General features: G+C 49.8%; 1 long non-coding RNA gene across 1 annotated transcript; it reads right to left on the bottom strand.

Moving 5' to 3' along the window:
* Nucleotides 1–15,359: 15,359 nt before the first annotated feature.
* LOC146816475 (uncharacterized) lies at nt 15,360–16,204 on the bottom strand. The gene is made up of 3 exons (XR_014962449.1): nt 16,166–16,204; nt 15,540–15,656; nt 15,360–15,452 (listed from the first exon to the last, which is right to left on the bottom strand). It is a non-coding gene; the product is annotated as an uncharacterized LOC146816475 (long non-coding RNA).
* Nucleotides 16,205–17,365: the final 1,161 nt, after the last annotated feature.

Genomic DNA, 17,365 nt, shown 5'->3' on the forward strand with positions numbered 1-17,365 from the left:
ACATTTCGTTCAGGATAAACAATTTTTCGGAACTTCCTCAGGGCTCATAGATTTCAACTTGAAGTTAGTGGCAAGCCTCCTGCTTGGGTAAGTGTCCAATAATTGACGTGTGTTCCTTATAGGTAAGACCGAGGCTGCATAAGTCCTCTTCCTTCAAACCTGACCTCCAATGGAGACCGGGGCTGATTCGGTCCTCTTCCTTCAAACCTGACCTCCAATCTTATTGGAAAGTGGATTATCTTCCTGGTGCACCATTCCATTTAAAACAAACGGAAACATTTTTCTTAGTCAACTCTCATAATGGAGCACTTACAGTAGCAAATACTCTTTTTTATCGTGAGCAGTAACTACCCATGCCAAGAAATGAACATAGCATAGAAACATCTCTTAGTACTTGCCTGAAAGTCTTGCAAGAACCTTGCCAGAACCTTGGGACACGCTGCTCCCGCTTACCGCTGGACATCGAGATGCTGCGAGCTGGGGAAACTCCATTTCCCAGGATTCCGAGCGACGCTCCGGCCGCTGATGACATCCTACATGCCAGGAGGCGCATAAGAACTGGCGAGGGCTCCCGCAGCGCGGGGGCTCTCAGTACTAAAGTCTTGCCAGAACCTTGCCAGAACCCTGGGACACGCTGCTGCTGCATGCCGCTGGACACCACGATACCGCGAGCTGGGGGAACTCCATTTACCAGGATTCCGAGTGGCGCACCTGCTGTTGATGTCATCCTACGCGCCAGGAGGCGCATAAGAACCGGCGAGGGCTCCCACAGCACGGGACGCGCGCGGGCCAAGCACGGGCCAAGGGCGGACCCATCCGCGCCCGTCAAAGACCGGAAGAGACTGGGCTAGGCCACCCCTCTTTCACTGGAGTCTTGCTGAACTTATTGAGGTGAGAGCGCCTACATTGGTTTAACAGCCCAACGTAATTATGGGAAAGCGAGGGGGGGCAGCTGCCTTCAAGGCCTGTCACCACAAGTATCAACAGCATGCTGGAAAGGGCTGTCAGCATTGAGTCCAATGAGATTGAACTGGCCGAGAGGCGCCTGTCCCTCGGTATGGGGGCACTCCCTCCTCCTTGCAGCTCGTTGGGCACCAATTTGAATGCTAGCATACCCAAGGGTTTTAATACTAATTGTGCGGCTTCCCCTGATGGTATTATAACTGACGCTCCCTTACCAAATTCGAACCCTCTGAAAACTCCGGCGGCCCCTGAGGCAACTATTGGGGCGAAACGCAAAAGAAAGCCCGCTAAAATCACTAGCGCCAAGAGGAATCAACCTACCCGCCCTAGCTCATCTCGTACTGCCAATAGCTCATGGATATGCGCTTCTCCAAACCCCAAGACTGTTGTCGCTCAAGTGCACACTCCAACTATTGAACCTTGTTGTTCTATTAGTACTCAGACTGAAACCGGCCTGTTTTCCTTTGAGAGCTACAATCACGGAGAAGTCATTATTAACCGTATTGTGGATACTGTCTTTGAGCGTGTAAAAAATGTACTTGATAGTAATTTTGCCACTTTGAGGGAACGTCTGCCCCTGCTTTAGCCGAGTCACTTGGCACGAACTCAATCACCCAGGATAGTTCTACAGCGCTTATCATACCTGGGAGGACAGACTTAATTGCACCACCTAACAATGTGTTTAACCCTAATTCTAATATTTTGCCTTGCGTGCCCAAACCTACCCCATCTGTCAACTCATGTGGGGTTTGTTACAAAGTCAAGGAATGTTTTGCTCTTGAGGGTAACGGCGTGGAAAATAGCACCCCCAACAATGGTAGCGCAGAAAGTCTATAAGTTAATAACATGCCCCGGCTCATTACCCCTGCCAGCATACCTACTGTGGTGCAGACCAACACCTCCTCAGTAGGTAGTACATTATGTGAGGGCGGCATTGATACCACACGCATGTCAAGCCCTAATGGTAGCAGGGAGGTTTTAAATTTGCCCCCAGCAGCCTGCCCTCACGTTGTGGTTTTGGCAGGCGTGACCCCCCCTTAGGACAAATCAATTGGAATCATGGGATCAACTACGTCACAAAAGTGTAGACTGGCTATCTAAACACAAAGGGTTCAGGTCGTCATTTACCAATAATATCATTATGGTACGCAGAGTTGATTGGGTGGGGCAGTATCCAAAGAGTATAAAGGGGGACTGTATAGTCATCAACTTTCGTAATCCGTCAGTGGCCAAATCAATAATAATGGCACAGGAGGCCCATTCTAATATTATTACTAGTTTATGAGCCTTACCCTTGGGCTATTTTTACAAACCTTCCTTGGGGGCCACATTCCCTGACCCTCCTCCTACCCCTCCCCCCCCCCTCTCTCTACATAACAGATTTCTGCCATTTTCGGGTTTGGACAGCCAGGATTGACTGTCTCCCCCATTGACATCACCAGCATTATCTGAGCCAGTTCCCTTACCAACTGTGTTTCCATCTTGTGAACTTGATACTCCAATCGTATCTGACGCTGATTCCACACTGAAAATATTAAGCTGGAATGTCGCGGGTCTGGCATCTAAAATGAATCTACCTGACTGGGTGGAGCTAGTCCAAAAACAGGATATTTGAATGTTTCCGGAGACTTGGGGCATACGGGAGCTCTTCCTGGAGGGGTTCGAATGTTTTAGCATTGTAGTCCCAACCCCAAATTCTGGTCGACCAGCAGGAGGTCTCTCAATTTGGATCAATGTCACGGCAGGTGGTAGTGCAAGGGCTCTCGTTACCAATAACAATAAATTTTAGCCAATAATTTACAAACGGGGTTTTTAGTTTGCTTAATTAATTTTTATAATAATGATTTTCAGAGTGTCCCAAATATGAATTTCATTAACTTGTTTAAATTCATTTCTGACTTACAGAAGTCCAAATGTGTTTCTAGCTCCGTAGGAATTTGTCTATTGGGTGACTTTAATGTTAAGTTACCGAGTGGAATTTATTCTGCTATTCACCCTACCAACAAGGCACCATTATGTAATAGGGGGCCCAATTATTAAACCTTATAAGCACTAATAACCTTTTGGATGTGATGGAGCTCGCTGCAGTACCTACAAGAGCCAACCATATAGAACCTACGTACAGAAGGCAGGGGCTCGGCCTCCACCATCGATTTTATTTTTATCACCCCTCTATTAGAGAAATGTGTGTTAAAAGCCGAGGTTGTTCCTACTGTCCATGGGGATCATAACCCCATTAACCTAATTTTGATTCTTGCCCCCAGGCTGATCTATGATAAAGAGTATGGTGCAAGGGATTTGTCCCCCTCCACTTAGATTGGTCTGGCGTGGTATAGATAATAAAGTCTTATTTGGCAGGATGGCAAGAACATAGCCGGAATTAATCGATATGTCTTTTAAGGAACATAATTCTGCGGTAGTTGCTGCTTTCATGCAGCTATGTGCGGGCGTCAAAACCTTGTTGTCCAGGCCCATCAAGGAAACACATTCCGGCCCTAGCTGGTTTAACGCTGATTGTTCCGCAGCTAATAGAGCTCTTCAAAGGGCACTTGTTAAAAAACCTAGAGATAGTACCCTCATCAAATCACTTAGACAACGCTATAAAGTAGCTATCTCAACTAGAAATAAGGAAATAGTCAGGGAGCGTTGGGACAATCTTGCCCGGGCAGTCACGTTAAAAAATGGGAAGGACTTTTGGTCAGCTGTTAAAGATATGAGGTCTTTGGGACACCCCATGTCCACAATTAGCTGTAATATCTCTAGTGAGGCATGGGAAGCGCATTTCACGAAGATTTATTCAGCTCCAGTCCCAACTATAGCCACCAATGAGTATGCAATTACCACTGGGGTCCTAATTAATTTATCAGAAGTAGAGGAGGCAATCAGAGCCTGGGTTTGCCCATTGATCTTACCAAAAATCAACCAGATTTTTGGGCGCCCTTATTATTGAATGTTTTTAATAATTGAACAGTTTCCATTATACCTAATACATGGTCCCCCAGTATTATTGTGACGATTTTTAAAAAGGGTGACCGTTCCATCCCAAGCTGTTATAGGCCGATCTCCCTGATCGATAACATCTTGAAAATCCTGGGGAGGGTCCTGTATAATAAGATTAGGTCGTGGGCCGAGGAAGACCAGATTTTACATCCTTGTCAGTTGGGGTTCAGAAGCAATATTGGCACTGTCGAGCAGTGCCTCAACCTCAACTTGATTATTGACAAATACAACATAGCTAAAAAAAACACCTATATATTTAGCCTTCATGGATCTTACCTCGGCCTTCGACTTTGTCAACAGGTCACGGCTTTGGACTATCCTTTTAAATTACAGCTTGGACGAGTCCCTTGTACATTTTTTAGCCTATTTACATAAAGACCTGCATGCCCGGGTGCGCTTCAGCAGGGGTGGTGAGGTATCGAAAGACATTGAAGTCGGTAGAGGGGTCAGGCAGGGTTGTATCCTGGCCCATCTCCTATTCATCCTTTAGATTAACGACCTGAACAAGACATTGGTAACACTCACCCATGATGTTCCTTGAATTAATGGCAATAAACTTCCCCCCTATTATACGCCGATGATGCGGTGCTAATGGGCCGCACCCCAAAAGCTCTCCGCATCTTGGTGCGGGGCTTTGTTGATTTTATGGCTAGTTTGGATTTATGCACCAATTTAAAAAAATCTTTTTTAATGGCGTGTGGGTAGAAGAAGTATTTTAACACGTCAATTGTTTTAGACTCAGACTGTTTACAAAGCACTCGCACTTTCCCCTATCTAGGGCTGGTATTTGCCTCCAACAGACTATGGGCTGACCATGTGGCTTACTGTAGGAGAAAGTTTTAGAATTCTACTAATATAATACTTGGTTTGCCAAAACCTAGGACTACGGAGGTTGTATCTGCCACCGTCAAGATCTTTCAACTTCAGTGCATACCAACTGCCACTTATGGCACAGAAGTCTGGGGCTTCACTAACTGTGGTGGCATCCAGGGAGAAGAGAACAGATTTTGCCGCAAAATCCTGGGCGCTCCCATTTCCTCCTCAGTATGCTTGCCACAGCGAACTTAATTTGCCATACATCGAAGATTATATTAAGGCTCGCCCTGCATTATTTTGGCTCACAGTCTGGTAGAATCCCGCGGCACAACTTACTAGGGAGATAATATTAGACTGCTTCAAATGTGATAGGGGCATGGAAATACCTTGGATAGCTGCTGTTCACAAAAGCCTAACTAGCGTGAACCATGAGTATTTATTTTTAAATCCTTCAGATTTTGGCATTAGTAAGAAAACCCTTCAAACGGCTTTATATGCATCATATAGAAATGTTAGACATGATAAAGAGATTCAGAAAACCTCTGTCTCTAGATATATGCATATTGAGAACATCTCCCACGCTCAATCTAGCTATCTCCTAAATCCTATTGGCCGTTGGGAATGGGGTTTACTTTTTCAGCTGAGGATTGATACAATGAAATTCATGCTCTGCTTTCCTGTGGGGTACAACTCTAACCTTGATTATTTGCCATGTCCCTGTAATAGTCAATATAAACAATCTATGCTGCATTTTTTTTATTCTTTTGTAGTTACTATTTAAAACATACCAAAAGGTTTTTGATACCATATTTTAAGGCTATACCTGTGATTGACTACAAGGCAGCATATGGGAAGGTTATTGCTTTGGAAGATGAAGAGCTAATCTTCCGGGTTGTATCCTTTTTTAAAGTGGCAGTGCGCTCCCGTATCTCAATGTGCACTCCCTGAAGTGTGCTCATTTTATCTTGGTTTCAATTATAATTTTAACCTTGGTAAACAAACTCCCTGATGAATTTTTCCTTTGTATCAGTATCTTTTTTATGTGTACTGTACTACTGGAGGACCTGTTTTAATTGGAACTTTTTGTGCCCCCTCTGCTATTGGATATTTTTTATTGTACATGTTGTTGTCTGTCCGTACTTTTATGGATATATTCTTGTATCCGAATAAAGATATTGAATTGAATTGAAGAAACATCTTGTGGGGGATCAGCATGTGACAGTGCTTGTACTTTTTCAAAATCAGATCAGGTGTCATTCCCCTATCTGAAAAGATATGGTCAAAGAACTTCAACTTTATCTTGTGGAGCTCACATTTATCTGCATTTAATGTTGTACCTGCATAAGTAAGTAAACAGCATACTTGTGTGAGAGCTTTATCATCCTCCTGTGTAGCTCCATAAATCAATATGTCATTGCAATAGTTGAATTCTGAAAGTAATAACAATTACTAGGCAACAAGAAACCTGGCGAGAATCAGGTTTTGTACATACAAACAGAAACTCAGTGTACTACCGAAAAAAAGTTGAGAGCAATTCATTTTATTCATACAAATCATTTTGTTAAAACAGGTGTAGCAACACCAAAAACAGTAACATGACAATAGCATGACAATCAATAGGGCCGTACATATATGTCTATTTTAATTCACATGCATTCTAATATAAAAATATATGAAAAACACATAAAAGTGCATTGTATGGTAAAATAACTCAAAGGTGGTTAAATCTAAGTAGATGAAGATGTTAATCTCTTCGCGCGTTTCGGCATGACATACGCCTTCTTCAGGATAAGCCACTTGAATTTCTGCATAAAAAACAAAAATTTGTGTAACATAACACAACACATAAGACATTGTAGTACACTGAGTCTGTAACAAATAAAAAATTATTGTGCGCTGTACATACATACTAAGGTTTTCCACATTTACAATTAAACCATGAGTCGACCATGGAACAAATTATTTCTGGTCGGAAAGGACGAAAAGACAGCGAAGACAAGGAAAGAAACCAAGATATGCCACCAGGTGAATAAACAGATACCTGACCCAGATAAAAAGACCCAGAAGTGTCTGGTAGTGAAGGAGCAAGAGATGTGGAACATGCTCTAATGGATCCCTAATTAACAAAGGGCGCTTACCTATGAATCAAGTATAGAACACCAGGGGTTTTACCCGCGATCACAGAAACGATGAAAGGAACTGAGAAGGGGATGTAATAAAAAGGCTTTTAACTTTATGTTCAATATAACATCTCTACAAACAGTGGAGCTAGCCGGCGGCTATGGCGGACGAGTAAACGCGGAGCTCCCGCTCTAAGCCCCTAAATATCCGATTATAGGATCCTGCACAGCGGCATTGAACGAAGAGCCGGCGTGGGGGTCCCCTCCGGCACTGGGCTGCGGCACCCCGGAGGCTCAGCCGCGGCGATCGAGGCCCGGTGAGCCGATACCGGCGGGAGCGGAGCGAAGGAGCGGACTAGGCCGAGAGCCCCGGACTGTCCTGTGGATCTCCCCGTCGTGCGTCACCCGACGTGCGGCCGACCTGCAGGGGGAGGACCCGTCCGTCCGGGTCCAACTGCCGAGTACCTGGGAGGCTGCGGAGAGGCGGAGTCAGGCACACTGGACACACGAGCGGAGGGTTGCGGACCCAGATAAAAAGACCCAGAAGTGTCTGGTAGTGAAGGAGCAAGAGATGTGGAACATGCTCTAATGGATCCCTAATTAACAAAGGGCGCTTACCTATGAATCAAGTATAGAACACCAGGGGTTTTACCCGCGATCACAGAAACGATGAAAGGAACTGAGAAGGGGATGTAATAAAAAGGCTTTTAACTTTATGTTCAATATAACATCTCTACAAACAGTGGAGCTAGCCGGCGGCTATGGCGGACGAGTAAACGCGGAGCTCCCGCTCTAAGCCCCTAAATATCCGATTATAGGATCCTGCACAGCGGCATTGAACGAAGAGCCGGCGTGGGGGTCCCCTCCGGCACTGGGCTGTGGCACCCCGGAGGCTCAGCCGCGGCGATCGAGGCCCGGTGAGCCGATACCGGCGGGAGCGGAGCGAAGGAGCGGACTAGGCCGAGAGCCCCGGACTGTCCTGTGGATCTCCCCGTCGTGCGTCACCCGACGTGCGGCCGACCTGCAGGGGGAGGACCCGTCCGTCCGGGTCCAACTGCCGAGTACCTGGGAGGCTGCGGAGAGGCGGAGTCAGGCGCACTGGACACACGAGCGGAGGGTTGCGGACCCGCATAGGGTGCGGAGGGGCAGTAGCGGTGTCTCCCCCCCCTCTCCTCTCCTCCCCTGGTTGTATTGCTGCATGGGCCTTCTGGCGGGGGCGGCTGCCCATGCCGCGCTGGAGCCTAGTCACCCCTGGAGCCCGGACCCGGAGGCCCTCCCGAGACACCCTTGATGCTGACGGCGTGCTGGTGAGGATCGCTTCCACCCCCCCCCCGGTGGCGGCCCTGGGGAGCGGCGCAGACCGAGAGGCACCCTTGTGACGGGAGGCGGCAGGGAAGTGCGCTAGGGCTGCTCCTGGGTGCCGGGGAGCCGCGGGCACTTGCGGACTGCCCGGGAGTTGGCGCGCTCCCCCCCCCCTGCACCGTGGGCACTGACCCGGGCCCACGGGGACTGCGGAGAGATTGCCGTTCTTCCTAGCCCAGACCTGTATCTTGTTGCGGCGGCGCCCTCCTCTGATACCCTCCGCTTGGCGGAAGCTCGATGCCTGTGCTGTGGATGGTCTGGTGAGCGACGGCGGCGGCCCGGAGGACTAGACTGCGTTACCAGTGCTGTGGCTCGGCCCTGAGGAGGCGACCGGACACTGGGAGCGACGCACGCTGCTCTTCGACTCTGCTGGTGGCTGTGATCGAGGGGAGACCAGAGAGAGCGACTGTGACTCGGAGTGGTCGGCGCCCCGGACATCCGCGGGTGGTGGTGGGGGTGACAAGCAGCGCAGCCCCCCCTAGGATCAGGACTTTGCCCCGAAGAGGCGGACACGAGCCGGCCGCTGACCCTCGGCGTCGCCATGGGCAAAAGCGATAAGTCACAGCCCAAACTGTCTTTTGACCCCCGTAAGCCGAAGGGCCCCGATGAAGCTCCGCCGGCGCGGCCTCCGGATGGAGCGGCCGCGGAGAGCTCTATGTGCGCCGACATCAAAGCAACACTGGCGGCAATGGAAAAGGGGCTGCAGGGCAGTCTGGCCGCGATAGACACTAAACTAGATGCGCTCACATACCGCATGGACCGCATGTCGGAACGAGTGGATAAGAACGCTGAGAGGCTGGATGCGACCGAACAGAGGATAACGCAGGTGGAGGAGACGCAGACAGCATGGGACTCGGACCGCAGGCAATTCAGTAAGCTACTGCAGGTCATTCAGGACAAGTCCGAAGATTTGGAGGCCCGTTCGAGGAGATCGAACGTCCGCATCACCGGTGTGGCGGAATCGACGCACACCGGCCGAATGGAACTCTTCGTGGAAAAACTGCTGCGGGCACTGCTGGGAGAGGATGTGTTCTCCCCAATGTTTGTTGTTGAGAGAGCCCATCGCACGCTGGGCCCTCGCCCCAGGCCTGGGGCGCCTGCAAGACCCATAATAGCAAAACTACTGAATTATAGAGACAGAGACACAGCCCTGCGGGTGGCGAGGGAAAAGGGGAAGCTGCAATATGAAGGGATGGACATCTCCATCTATCCCGACTTCACGGCGAAGGTTCAGGAGGAGCGCAGGCAGTTCGCACCCTACAAAAAACAACTCCGCGACCTGGGCCTGGACTATGCAATGCTATACCCGGCGCGGCTCCGAATCAACAGGCAGGGGCAATCGCACTTCTTTACGGACCCGAGGGAGCTGCAGCGATCCCTGAAGGAGTGGTCGAGGGAGCAGCGGCGTGGACTGCAGGACGACGCGGCTGCCCGGGCGGAGGCTTCCGGCCTGGGGGAGCAGGACTAGATCACTGGCAGTGGCCGCTTGAAAGGCTCTGTCTCCTGGCGGGGGGACGTTGCCCTGTCGTAGAGGCTCCCGCTACCCTGGCGGTGCTGCAGCGGCTGGAACATTATTGTTGTGCAAGAGACGACGACTGCCCTGGAGGACTCGGAGGCTGTGGCTGGGTGAGATCTGTCTGTTGTGTTGGGGGATACCTGGGTGTTGCGGCCCTAGCTTTGGAGGGGAGGCGGAGGCTGATCCTCTTTCATGGTTTGGTCGACGGCGGGATAGCCCTGCGGCCTTAATAACTGCGAGACTCTGGTTTGTGTAGTGCCTGGAGCTCACTGCACGGGCCGGTTTACGAGACAAAAGGGCTATGGCCTAGATGACTTACTGGGGGAGTTTGGAGGGTGCCGTGCAGGTTTGGATAGGTGGGAGGGCTAGCCGCTGATGGGAATGTAGGGGTACCCCCCGTACCTAATGGAGGGGAGGAGATATTAGCTTGAGCTGCACTGAGACTGGGTGTTTAGAAGCGGGAGCACGGCCATATGGTGGACTGTTGAGAGCTTAGAGTAGCTGCTCATCGGAGGCCCTGCCCCAGCGCTGATAGCACTCAGGGCCCCTCAGGGGACTGGTTCAGGGATGGTTTTGTATGTTTGTTGTGGGGTAGGGAGGGGGGTGGGACGGGGGATCTGTCTGGCCAGGTTGGGGGCGGTCGGCTGTGGGTGGTGGGTTGGGAAGTTAGGGGGACGTTCTGCCATTGGTCTCTGTGATCCGCACTGTCTTTTGAGGGGCAAACTTTTTGACTTACTATTGTATGGCTGTTTCAGGCTGTCTGGAACTGAGTGGTATGCGGGGACTCCCATCTGGCCTGTACGCAGAGGTGGTTGCTGTATGTTTCTGCAGGGATGACTGGAACGAGTGAACGGATGGGTGACATTGGTGGGGAGGCAATGAGAGCACTAACGTGGAATGTCCGGGGGCTGAACGATTATCGCAAACTCAGGAAGGTGTTAAATTACCTCCACCGGCATCACATTGATCTGGCACTGCTTCAGGAGACTCACCTCCCTCTTACAAGTAAACTGTTAACGGCGAAGGGGCTTGTGGGCACCAGCGCTGCGGCAGGCTTTACATCACACTCCAGAGGGGTGGTTACTTGGGTAAACCCACGATCGAAACTGCGGTTGACGTCGCTGACCTCTGACCCGGGCGGGCGCTACTTAATAACGAGGTGCGAGGGTAAGGGCCACGACTTGATCGTGGTCAATGTGTACGGCCCCAATTATGACTCCCCTGAGTTCTTTGACACACTGGCGGCACAATGTAGGCTTCACGTACCCACAGGCATGATATGGGGTGGTGACTTCAACTTTACATTCAATCCGGATTTAGATCGCTCCTCGGGGCCAGCCAGCCGCCCGGCGACCGCCGCCCTACATATGCAGGCAGAATTGATCAGGCTTGACATGCTAGACATCTGGCGGCATTGCCACCCGGGTAAAGGGGGCTACACGCATTACTCAGCATTCCACGACGTGCATACCAGAATAGACTATTGGTTGGTGTCCCGGTCACTGCTTGCGTGCGTTAAGGACTGCGAGGTTTTGCCGCGCACATTGTCGGACCACTCCCCTCTCCTGCTAGTCCTGACAACCCCGCACCGGCGAGTACCGCCGTTCACGTGGCGGCTGCCGCCGTATTCACTGTTGGACGACGTGTTCCGGGGGGAACTGGCGGAGGAAATAGACTTGTTTTTTGAGGTAAACGTAGGCTCAGTCCAGAGTTTCCAAACGGTGTGGGATTCGTTCAAGGCTTATATTCGCGGGGTAGCAATGACTAAGCATTCGGGCGTGCTTAAATCCATCCGACGGCGGCTCGGGGCTCTGGAGACGCAGATAGCTCAACTGGAGGAGACTCAGGGGGCTTTGGCGGACCCCGAGGTGGCCACGAGGCTGCAGCACCTGGTCACTGAGTTCAACAGTGAAGTGGACCGAGAGGTGCAACACATGGGGAAGTACGCCACGGCTCGCACGTACGGGGAGGGCGAGCGCCCAGGATCCGTGTTAGCGGGGATACTGCGTAACTCTAGGCGACCCCTGGTCATCGACGAGCTCGTCACTACTTCGGGCGAGGTGATTACCGATGAGACGGGGATCATAGACGAATTCAGGGCCTACTACGCTGGACTGTATAAGTCTCAGTCCTCTCACATGGAAGAGGAGATAGACGACTATCTCAGTTACCTTAAAATGCCGTTTTTGTCCAACTCGCGGCGGGAATTCCTGGCGCTGCCCATACAAAAGGACGAGATCTTGGAGGCTTTGGGAGGTATGCGGGCGGGCACTGCCCCGGGAGCGGACGGGCTGACGGTGGCCTTTTATAAGGCCTTTCAGGACCAGCTCCTCCCGCACCTTATGACTCTTTTTGACGATATATGTCTTGAGGGCTGTATGCCTGACACGATGCGAGAGGCCCTGCTTGTTACAATTTTAAAACCCGGGAAGCCTTCCAACCTGTGCAGCTCCTATAGGCCACTCTCGCTGATTAATGTCGATGCCAAGATATATGCTAAAGTGCTGGCCACGCGTTTGGCGCTGCTGGTGCCGGAACTTGTGGCGCCGGAGCAGGCAGGCTTTGTACCATCCAGGAACCTCACGTACATCCGCACGGTCCTCGGAGTCATGCAGCATGTGCGCCCAGAGAGTAAGGCTATAGCGCTCTTCCTGGATATGGAGAAAGCGTTTGACTCAGTGGAATGGCCGTTTATGGTGCGGGTGCTGAGGAAGCTTGGGCTGGGAGAGCCTTTTTTGCAGATGATTGGTGCTCTGTATTTTAGACCCACTGCCCGGCTGCGCCTCGGAGAGCGTGTCACGGAGCCGTTTGCAATCACTAGGGGGACCAGGCAGGGTTGCCCTCTCTCCCCACTACTCTACGCGCTGGTGGCGGAACCTTTGGCGTGCGCAATAAGAGAATACCACAGATTCGAGGGAATTAACTTTCCCTCTTATAAGATTGGTATCTCTACCTACGCGGATGATACGCTGCTGTACATTAGAGATCCGGAGGAGAATCTCGCTTCAATCTTGCGGGAGGTGGTCAGGTTTGGGGCGCTGTCGGGCCTCAGGGTTAACTGGAGCAAATCGCTGGCGTTTCCGCTGACCCCGGCTACATTGCCGTTCCCTATGGAATACCCTTTGCAGTGGACAACGGACTCAATCCGATACCTGGGAATTCGGCTGCATAGAGACCCGGAGGTCTTGCTGAGGGAAAACTATGGGGTGGCTTATTCCAAACTTGTAGACGAGGTGGAAGAGTGGAACAGGCTCCCTTTGTCACTGATGGGCAGGATAGCCATCATGAAAATGATCATCCTACCGCGATTTCTGTTCCTCTTTAACAACATCCCTATAGTGCTTCCCAGGTCTTTCTTTGCACAGCTGACTCAGACCCTGATCCGACTGGCCTGGGGTGGTAGACAGCCTAGAGTCCAGTGGAAAGTGCTGACGCTGCCATATGAGATGGGGCGACTTGGAGCTCCGGACCTAGAGAGCTACTACAGAGTGGCGCAGGCGTCCCATTTGCATGCGTGGATACACGCCGAACCAGACGTCCCGCATGTGCTGCTGGAGAGTTTGTTTGCGGCTCCACTTCCGCTCCCGGCGACGGTCTTTCTACCCGTGGATCGGAGGGTGGGTCTATTGGACTCGCTCAGTACTACTAACCACGCGTGGCACGCGATTATGAGACGGCAAGACCGTGACCTCTTATACTCCCCGCTGATGCGGGTGGAGTGGGCAGTTTGGCTCCCCCCTCTGCGGGAAGCAAGGGTGAAACGAGCATTGGGAGATTTGGGCATAGTTAGGATGGCGGACCTGTTCCAAGACGGAGTGGCCAGGACGCTGGAGAGCGTTGTCTCGACTCAGCCGGGGATCACGTTACTCCAGCGCTTTCAATTCCACAGGGTTCGGGGCGCATTGCTGTCCCTTTTGGGGCCGTCTGGGGCGGAGCCTCCCAAAATCCCAGAGCTTTCCTATGTCATTAAAACTGCTGCGCCATCCAAAATGGTTTCGATCCTTAAAAAGCTTGGTGACCAACACAGGGAGCACCAGTGTTCTGCAGCGCGGCGAGCCTGGCAGACGGATCTTGAAATGGACATTTCGGATGAGATGTGGAGGTACTGCTGCTCTAGCACTAAAAAGGTCTCCTTGAATGGTCGACACCGATTAATACACTTCAAATTTCTGCAGCGGGTCTACTACACCCCTGAAGGACTACATAGGTACGGGTTGCGCCCCACGGCGGAGTGTGAGCGTTGTCATACTCTCGTGGCTGACTTCCTACACATGGCCTGGCTTTGCCCCGGTGTTGCCCGGTTTTGGACGGCGGTGTTGCGTGAGTTGAGCCAGATCTTGGAAAAAGAGATCCCCCCTGATCCGGCCCTGGCGTTGTTGGGCTACTCCAGGCCTCTTCCGCGGGCGCTGAGGCGTCTGACGGACATGGCGTTGCTGATCGCGCGACGTGTCGTGGCGGCCTGCTGGATGAGAGGGCCTCTTCCGACTAAGAAACGATGGGTTAGAGATATGCTGTATTGCAGCACGCAGGCGGAAACGTATAGCGAACTGTTGCCCCCTAGGAGTCGCCCCAAGAACTTCTGGGCGCTGTATAGAACATACATGACAGCCGGGGACCCTGAGGAGGTTGGGCAGGGGGAGACACAACATGAAGCCCCTGGGGTGTGCAGTGAGGCCGTGGAGGGCGTGCCACAACAATAGGACTCAATTGTGGCAGGATGGGCTATGATGTCAGTGAAAAGTTTGGGATGGCGGCCGGTTTGCGGAAAGGGGGTCGGGGTGTCCCCTGTCTGCGGCGTGTGCTTCTTAGCAGTGTGCTTGCGAGACGGAACCTTGAACTGCAGGGTTGGACTGGCCTGGAAGTATGGGGTGTGGTGACTGGTCGGAGTTCGGCGCCTTGGTTTGCGACAGCGTGCACAAGTAGACACAATAATGAAGGAGACAGTGACATGGTGGCGAACGGGGAGGGGGGGTGGGAGTTGAGATATGGTTTACGAAACTTCAGGGGCTTGAGCGGACTGCCGGTGGGTTGGCCATGTGGGATGGTTACACCATGGTGCAGGTTGGGGGCGAATACGTATTTCACACAACAGAAGTGATTCTGCCCGGACTGTTTGATGTAGAACTGCAATGCCGCCGGTCCTCCGGGATGTCGGCTAAATGGCTGTGTGAGACATACAGGACCGGATCAGAAGAGCCCACAGGAGCAACCCATTGTATTAGGAGCCTACGGCAGTCCGCTATGTCTATCTCCTATATCTCAATAAAGGTTTTTTTTTTTCTCAAAAAAAAAAAAAAAAACATCTCTACAAACAGTGATAAATTGGAGTGTACAGCTTAAAATTACCTTTCCAAAATCTTACATGGCCCAATTGAGGATATACGAAAGGGTCAAGAAAAGGGGGTATTATGCTGTCCCTTGTATGAATCTAGAAGAGATTGTACATATATTAAAGCCTTATGCAATAAACGGCCAACATAACTGATATAAGACCATAAAATATAAATTCATAAATATATACCTGAACATGGGTCAATTCTGATGAATTATATATACACTCAAGGCGAGTAGACGTTTGAGCCCAAGACGTCTAGAGGTGAGAATTCGCGAGGCAAATAGATGAACTGGAGTAGATCTAGTAATAAACAGGAAGCGGACAGCTGTCTTATTTGGGGCTGAAAAACACAAGTAGAATTAAATATATCCCAACTCTTGAGATGCAGGAGTAATGGAGGGTAACGTACAGTAATACATGGAGTTACCTGTTGTTTCTAGAATGTATGATATGAGCCACAAGTCAGTGGGTGTCGGTAGGCTCTACAGATGGCAAAAAACCACTTTGGATAGTGGGAAACCGCAAGGCTACATCAGGCGCAATTCTGTAATATATAAACAGATGAAAAGTTTTACTAGAACGGGGATGTTTAAAAGAGGCTATGAGAGACGTATGTTAGACTATGAAATGCTATCGTGTATCTGATTGAAGAGGTACCTTTATCATCTCCAACTACCTATACAATTTAGACTGGGTAGGCGCTCTAAATTGAGCAAGCAGTACAAAGCGACACGCTAGTCCGCAACAGAGATAGGAAGTAAGATAGGCAATGGAGGCAGGGACTAACAGCACTGACATTTACGATTAGAGCTAATGCACCCCGACTGTCCACATATAAAGTACAAATTCTAATGTGCAGGATTTAAATTATTATAAAGACAAGCTTTATACAGCTATGTAAGACTGAATCATGAGATAGAATGCGGACGAGATGGAACAGGACCTAAATATTAACCGATGTTAAACAATTTAGCGCGATCGCATTCTAAACGCGCTGTGTCATCGAGGTAAAATGGAATCTAAATATACAGGGTAATCTGAGGCATAACTTACATAGCACTAGATTCAAGGAAGTGTGCAATGCCTCTGACGATGTATCAATAGGCTTGTACACCTTAACTGTCTTTAAATAGGCTAGCTCGAACGCGCCAAAATGAATGGGCTGTATATTTCCGCATCACGTGATAAATGTATTCAAGTGTGCGTAAAGTCTCTATGGTATACGCAAGTAGGGAGAGCAAGAAACACTAGACTGCTAACTCTTATTGTTGGATAAACGAACAAGTAATGAAAAGCGGTAAAAGGAGAACAGGCATCAAGTATGAAAATAACGAATCCAATTTGTAATTAAGGAGATACACAGCTTAAAATCTTCCCTATAGAGTATGGCACAAGATATTCTAGAGTACTAAGTCTCATAGTATTTAGGGAGGAGTAACTGCTCACAATGAAGGGTAATTATCCATCATTTGGTATTATATTTGATAGCGTTCTCCCATGGGATGTCATTGTTTAAACCCTTTTTATGAGATGCCAAAGTGAAAATCCAAAACACCTCCTGTTTTTTACGGACTTCCTCGGTTTTGACAGTTCCTAATGTATCAAGATTTTCAATTATAAACCAACATATTTCGTTAGATTTATGTTTGAATTCCAGGTAGTGCTTAACCAAAGGGGCATTCGTTTTTGAAGTGTGAATTGCTTAGCGATGTTCAGTGAGTCGAGTACAGAAAGATCTAGAGGTTTCGCCCACATATCCAAGCCCACAGGGGCAGACAAGGAGATATAATAAATTTTTGGTCTTGCAGTTTGAAAACATGTGAGGGCGGATGATATAGTCTTGGTATGTATAACTAGCGCCCTCAATAGCAGTCTTGCATGCTTTGCAATTCATACATTTGTATGTACCTTTAATCGGTAACTTGCCATCAATAGTCTTCTGAGAGAATGGTATTCGTTCAGTGAATCTGGACCGGGTAATAAAGTCCTTTATATTTTTATTTCTTCGGTGAGCGAACAATGGTTTAGGCATCTTTTAATTCTCTTCTAGATTGCTGTTAAGAATGTGCCAATTGGAATTGACGCTCTGTCGAACTTTATTGTTCATCGTCGAATGTCTAGTGATGCATACTAGTTAGTTGTTAGTAGTCAGAGGTTTAGGTTGTAAAAGATCATAGAACCGTGCTCGTTTAAAGGACTCCCGAACTAGTCTGTGTGGATACCCACGAGCAAGAAACTTGATTTTCAACATAC

The sequence above is a fragment of the Triturus cristatus genome, chromosome 6 (assembly GCF_964204655.1).
Source record: "Triturus cristatus chromosome 6, aTriCri1.1, whole genome shotgun sequence".
Taxonomy (NCBI): Eukaryota; Metazoa; Chordata; class Amphibia; order Caudata; family Salamandridae; genus Triturus; species Triturus cristatus.